This window comes from Oratosquilla oratoria, chromosome 4, assembly GCF_046742065.1.
Source record: "Oratosquilla oratoria isolate Oo_2021 chromosome 4, ASM4674206v1, whole genome shotgun sequence".
Taxonomy (NCBI): Eukaryota; Metazoa; Arthropoda; class Malacostraca; order Stomatopoda; family Squillidae; genus Oratosquilla; species Oratosquilla oratoria.
This window is the reverse complement of record NC_134780.1, coordinates 74,824,869-74,832,368: the sequence shown is the minus strand read 5'-3', so window position 1 is coordinate 74,832,368 and position 7,500 is coordinate 74,824,869.

Here is a 7,500-nt window from a genome sequence, read left to right as displayed (position 1 = left end):
CTATACAGGCCCTCCTCCAGTCCTCCGGCACTCTACCCTCTCTCAAACAAACATTAAACAACCTCACCAGCCAGTCCACCATCACTGTACCTCCTTTCTTCAGACATTCTGCATGGCATCCATCCAACCCAGGTGCCTTACCTGCTCTCATCATCTTAACAGCTGCTTTCACTTCATCCTTCCCTATTTCTCCTCCATTTTCCTCACTCATCACGGTCATTTTCTTAGCGCTTCCCACTGCAACTACCTTTCCCTCCCTATCCTCCTTCACATTAAGCAACTCCCTAAAATACTCTGCCCACCTTCCTCTCACTGCCTTCTCTTCCATTATCATCTCTCCATGTGCACCTTTTACCTTTTTCCTCTCCACTTGATTCGCCTCCTTTTTCTCTTTTAATTTCCTTCCAAAACATCTTTTTATTGCTTTCAAAATTTTCTGTCATAATCTTACCCCATTTCACATCTGCTCTCCTCTTTTCTTCCTTTATCTTATGCTCGTATATATATATATATATATATATATATATATATATATATATATATATATATATATTTATATATATGTATGTATGTATGTATGTATGTATATATATGTATGTATGTATGTATGTATATATATGTATGTGTATATATATATATATGTATATATATGTGTATATATGTGTGTGTATATATATGTATATATATGTATGTATATATGTATATGTATATATGTATATGTATAATATATATGTGTATATATATATATGTGTGTGTGTGTGTATATGTAAGTATATATATGTATGTATATATGTGTATATATATGTATATATATATATGTGTATATATATAAACATACATATATATGTATATATATATGTACATATGTACATATATATATACGTATGTTTATATATATATACATACATATATATATATATATATTTATATATATACATATTGATATGTATATATATGTATATATGTACATATATTTATATATATGTACATGTACATATGTACATATATGTATATATATACATATATGTACATATGTACATATTTGTATATACGTATATATATACATTAAAGAAAATGGAGAAAAGTGGGAGGTGAGCCAGCTGTTGTTTGCTGACGACACTGCGCTTGTAGCAGGAACAGAGGAGGGATTGAGGAAGTTAGTGGCAGAGTTTGAGAAGTTTTGATATAACTTCGCTGTTCACCCGTGTTCCCGTAATTGACTTATTGGTATATCTTGAAGAAGAATTGTTTTCAAAACATGACTTGCCACTTCCAGCTAAAACCATAATTGAACTCATTAAGTTGTGTATTGTCAACCTGATTATGAAGCATCTTGTGTGTCCTTCCCATGTTCCCAGCTTGTCTACTACTTTGTGTATATATATATCCACCTATGTCTCTGTAACTGTGTGTTCCTTGATAATGTCTTATATAGACGAAAACGTTCGGACTAAGCTTATTTCCCAGTGTTTTTTTCTGCACACATATATATGTATGTATATGTTAATGCATATATATGTATATGTATATGTATGTATATATATAAATATACATATATGTATATGTATATATACATATGTTTATGTATATGTATATATATATGTATATGTATATATATATATATATGTATATATATACATATATGTGTGTGTGTGTGTGTGTCTGTGTCTGTGTATATGTGTGCGTGCGTGTGTATGTATATAGTCTATTGGTTCCCCATGCACTCTAGTAATTAATTTTCCGCCCTTGCATATTGGCACTAACGACATGCATGAAAGAGAAATGATGCGTAAGCACTTATTCTGAAGGTTCCTACGTGGGAAGCAATTTTTTTTTTTTTTTTTTTCGGAGGTTGGGTTTGGGGGTGGGGAAGGGGTCAGAGTGACTTGCCGATAGGAGACCCAAGGACCGCGGTGGTGGTGGTGGTGATGGTGACGGTGGGGGGAGGGGTAGTGGTGGTGGTACTGGTGGTGGTATTGGTGGTAGTGGTGTTGGCCCAGCCTCCTTCGACTGCCACAGGAGCTGGGCACGCAAGGGGGCGGAGTCTCCGACCTCGATACAGCGAAGATCGAGAAGAGGCGACTTCGCTCGAAGTCCAGAAGAAACCTGAGGGCTCTGACTACCCCCCCCCTCCCCCCAGGCCATCGAAAGTGTCCGGTAGTTACCATGCTCGGCCCGGTAACTACCGGGATACTGTCCTTCCGTTTTCTCCAAACCAGTCTCTTGATTACCTTTGTAAAGGAAATACAAAATAGCCCGTACCATGAGTGCACAGTTGACAAGAAATACTCCGATGATACAGTCGCAAGAACATGATGACCAACTTTATATATTTTTCTGGTTAACGACATGCGGGTTTTATGTACTTGACAAGGCAACCCTTGGCCTTAGGATTACATAACCCAGCTATCAGGTATAGCTTAGATAATGCCATATCAAATAAAACGGAATATGAAAAGGTTTTAGAAGTGTTAGTGAGTCCTGACCTTAAATCCAGGAAATAATGCATTAGTGCCGGGGATATGGCTAACAGGGCATTAGGATTTATTGCTAGAACGGTTACAAGTTCAAGGACTGTGGGGGGTTACATCTTACAAATGACTATGGTGTTTCTGTAGTAAAAAAAATAAATAAATAAAAGATTACATCTTATAAATGACTAAGAGGTGTTTCTGTAGTAAAAAAAATGTAAGTTGATAACCACACTTACTAGTGTTCAAGTCCTCCTAATTGGTGTGAACATATTTGATTTAAGTCAATGACTTAGAAAACTTAAAACTAAATCTTAACGTGCACCAAATCGAAACCAATCAAATGGTTATCTATGTCGGGTAGGTCAACTTTTTTCACTAGAAATATTCTAGTAAATCTAGAAGTGCAAGGTTATGTGTGCTTGGGAGATACACCGATGTGATCGTACAAGGATATAAGCGCTGGTATATTACATTCGAAAACAACAATGTAAACCCGTAAAATCAACGCCATAGTCCATCGAGCCAACTTTTCACAAACTACATTTAGTTCTCTCTAAGAATCTTTACAATTCGAAACATTTCCATAATTCGGAACGAAAAGCTCCAAAATTTAGAAAAGTCCGATGACCAAAAGAGAAGAAAAAAAAAAAAAAAAACGCTTGAATATCATATTTTTGTGTGTGTGTGTGTGTGTGTGGGCTATGTGTAGACGTGTTTGGAACGTTCTGTATTTAGTGTCTTTGAAATAGAAAAGTAAATGGTTGTCTTTAAAACAGAAAATTAAATGGTTGAAATTAATGTAAGATATCGCTGTAGAATTGTGGATAACTATTAAGAATCTTACGCCAGGAGGCGCTGACTAGCTGCGGCCGAAACAGTCACCTTTACCCTACCATGCGCTTGGACTGTTGTGGCAGGTAATCAACAGTCGCTGTTGGGAATCGGAGAGGATTGCGGGATTCGAACCGTAACTAAACGAATGCGAGTGCAGCATGCTTCTGATGAAATGTTCCACTGGTTAAAAAAGAAAAAAAAAAAAAAATGTTGAGAATATCCAATTCTTGTGATAAGATACTGATTTTTTTTTTCAAAGTGCTCAGGTTTAGCAAACAAATCAATCCCGATATCTCTTGGGTCCCTCTACCTTCCCGATAACCTTTGGGTCCCTCAACCAATCCGATAACTCTTCGGTCCTTTGGCAGTCGAAGATTCGCAGGAGCCGAGGATGCATTCGTCATCAGGGTAATTCCCTCGGGAATGATCTCTGGCACAGTCGCGTTAAATGAAACGAAGGCAAAAATTCCGCGCCATTAGCGTGAGTGAACGTCGAAGTCGTCCATCGATCTCAGCAATGAAGATCGGAAATGAGCTATTTGCGAACTCGCGAAGAGGACCTACTTCGAAGTAAAAAAAAAAGAAAAAAGCGGTTTTTTGTTTTTTGTTTTTTGTTTTTGTTTTTTAAACGTGATACGCTATTTGGACTTCGTTATGATGAACACTATAAAGTCCTGTCCGAGCAAGCGAGGAGGAAGATGTCTGGCCTGAAGAGTCTTGGTTTGGGTCAGGGCCGAATGATGAAAGCGTCTGTTGCTTGTCACAAGGGAAGCCGTACAGGGCGGCACGGTGGGCAAGGAGAGAAGAGGGACACACACACACACACACACACACACACACACACACACACACACACACACACACACACACACACACACACACACACACACACACACACACACACACACACAGTGAGATTGACTCATTTTGTAAATCTCATCTTAGTAAACACAACCAGGTAAACGTACACACTCAATCACACACTCGCACGCGCGTGCGTTGGCGTGGTTTTTGTGTTTGCCCCTTCGAGAGCCAAATATCTTCAAGAATGGAGAAGTGACGCAAAGTGGTGTTGTATATGTCAAGATGTGTATACATGGATACGTCACTCCCAGTATGTTTGTGTTTACGTGATTCACCATGGTCTTGGATCACGTGTTGGACTCGTGATCCACAGCTATTACCCTCCCGGAAGAGAGTTCAGAGCTTATATATGACCGATCTGTGGGTAATGCTGTGACTTTACACGCACACACACGCAAAACTCCCCGCCCACGAGAGTTGGAGTAACGACTCGCAGCGCAGCGATACTGAAATTATTTCAGCACTGGGCGGGATTCGAACCCGGACCGCCGTAGCTGCGGCTGCGAACGCTACCACAGTGCCATCGAGTTGTGTGTGTGTGTGTGTGTGAGTGCGTGTGTGTGTGTGTGTGTGTGAGTGCGTGCGTGTGTGTGTGTGTGTGTGTGTGTGCGTGTGCGTGTGTGTGTGCGTGTGCACTTACCTGACAGAATAATTGTACGCATGAGATTCAGTGTTATGTTTTGCTTGATAGTTCCTGTGAACTTCGAATCGAAAATTTATTTGAGTATCGTATTTACTGGCAGTCGTTTCCATTGGTCAAGTTTACATGCGTAGCCTTTTGTTCTGTTTCCTTATTAGTGACTGTTGTTTATTTTATATATATATATATATATATATATATATATATATATATATATACTTTTTTGGCTCCCGTTTAGTACAATGTACGGTAATGCGCTCTGATGCGCTGTCTCGCATTCTTGTATTGTTTAACGTAATAGGTCACAGATTCTATATATATATATATATATATATATATATATATATATATATATATATATATATATATTTGTAGAATAAGTCCTGTAATCCCTTTACTTGATCAAGTTTTCATCCTATCTTTAACACTTTTAGGGGCATAATTTTGGCATCTAGCAACAAGGAAAATAGATAACTGTCGTTTTAATAAATCGTCATAATTCTTTTTTTTTTTTTCATTTCGTCAAACGTCGATGATGTTGGCGTAACATTACGACGACCGGAACATCCACATACACGCACAAGCCGCATGCCACACACTCGTGGCGCAGTTGGTAGAGTTCCCGGCAGCCACTACGGAGTTCCGGGTTCGAATCCCGGCCAGGGCTGAAATAATTTCTGTATCGCTGTGCTGCGGGTTGTTACTCCAACTCGTGTGTGCGTGTAAGGTCACAGCATTACCTATAGATCGGTCATATACGGGCTCTGAACTCTCTTCCGGGAGGTTAATAGCTGTCGATCACGAGTCCAACACGTGATCCAGAGACCATGGTGAATCACACATGTACAACACGAACTTGGGCACGTAACGCACACACGAACGTCACGTACACAACTCAAGTGACGATGGTACAGTATCTTGAGTAATTATTATAAACTGATTTAGTGGCTTGGCTCCACTCCTCCTCCCCTCTCCCCCTCCTCCCCCTCCCCCTCCTCCTCCTCCTCCTCCTCCTCCTCCCCTCCTCCTCCTCCACTCCGTATCCCACTTCCCAGAGTTAGATTTATGTCTTCTACAGCGTCGTGAGCTGCCAAGGCCGTGGCTTCCCCCCCCCTTTCAGATCAATGAGCCTCGTTCATATCTATATCTGGGGAATGCTAGCTCGTGACAATGGCCTTCATGGTTGCTACAGTTCTGTCTGTGGATCGTTGAAGGCGGTAGAACCTTGGTTCTTCACGTAGTCAGTATGCTATTGAGAGTATTTGACAGTGGCAGTTACTGTCATGGAGGCCATTCTTTCAGTATCGGCCATTTTCTTTTTTCTTTTTATTTTCTTTTAAGGATATTTGGTATTCATTTAACACACGCCTTCTCCTTAACTGGACAAGATTGTTTAATCTTAACCATGATCAATTACCTAAAGGATGTTACTGAAGATATTGTATTAAAATTCTGTCTATATATACACAAAGGGCCTCTTTTCCCCCTTATAAGGTAGGTAGCCAAATCAAAGGCACCCACCCACTGCGACCCATTCCACTCCCATTCCACTCCCATCCACTCCCATCCACTTCCATCCACCCCCCCTATCTTCTTAGCTTCTCGTGGATGACGGGTCATCCCTGTATCCAGCCCACTGCCCCGGGTCATAAGCAATGCAGCAAGACACAGCACATCCACAGCAGGACATCGTTTACGTGTCGACTTTTCTTCTTCGTCCTCTCGCCTTTAGTGCAATGACGTCACCCTTAACTGAATAGAATCGTTTGGTTTAAGACAGAATAAAGTCTGAAAAGTACGACAATCGAAGGGTTTCGTGATGACGAATGTGTGAGCCCCCTTTGGGTTCCTTTCGACCTGAGGTTCCTTCCTCACGTTTGGATAAAAGTCATGTGGCAGCAGGCATCATCATTGCCATCTTCATCGTCATCTTCATCGTCATCTTCATCTTCATCTTCATCATCATCATCATCATCATCATCATCATCATCATCATCATCATCATCATCATAAACACTATCGTCGTCGTCACCGTCATCGTCGTCGTCGTCGTCGTCGTCATCGTCATCATCATCATCATCATCATCATCATCATCACAAACAAAAACCGTGCAATGAACAGGGTAACGCATATGATAAAAGCAACGCATAATAAAAATAGAATGGAGTCGAATAGAATAAGTTTGAAGAGCACTGGTAGAGACAACCAAGTCTGTGCTTTGGGATAATCTCAACATCGCGACAACTAAGTCCACATTCCACGGTACTTGCCTCGCTCCTCTCTCTCTCTCTCTCTCTCTCTCTCTCTCTCTCTCTCTCTCTCTCTCTCTCTCTCTCTCTCTCTCTCTCTCTCTCTCTCTCTCTCTCTCTCTCTGTGTGTGTGTGTGTGTGTGTGTGTGTGTGTGTGTGTGTGTGTGTGTGTGTGTGTGTGTGTGTGTGTGTGTGTGTGTGTGTGTGTGTGTGTGTGTGTGTGTGTGTGTGTGTGTGTGTGTGTGTGTGTGTGTGTGTGTGTGTGTCGGACAACTGGTTTACTAATAGGGTCGTTAACGAATGGAACAGACGATTTAGTAACCATGTAGTGAACGCTGAAACTATCAGTTGTTTTAAGAAAAGGGTAGACAATTTTATGGATGAGGATTACGGGTGGTAATGGACATGGAACTGCCTAGTGTAGGCCTTATGGTCTCT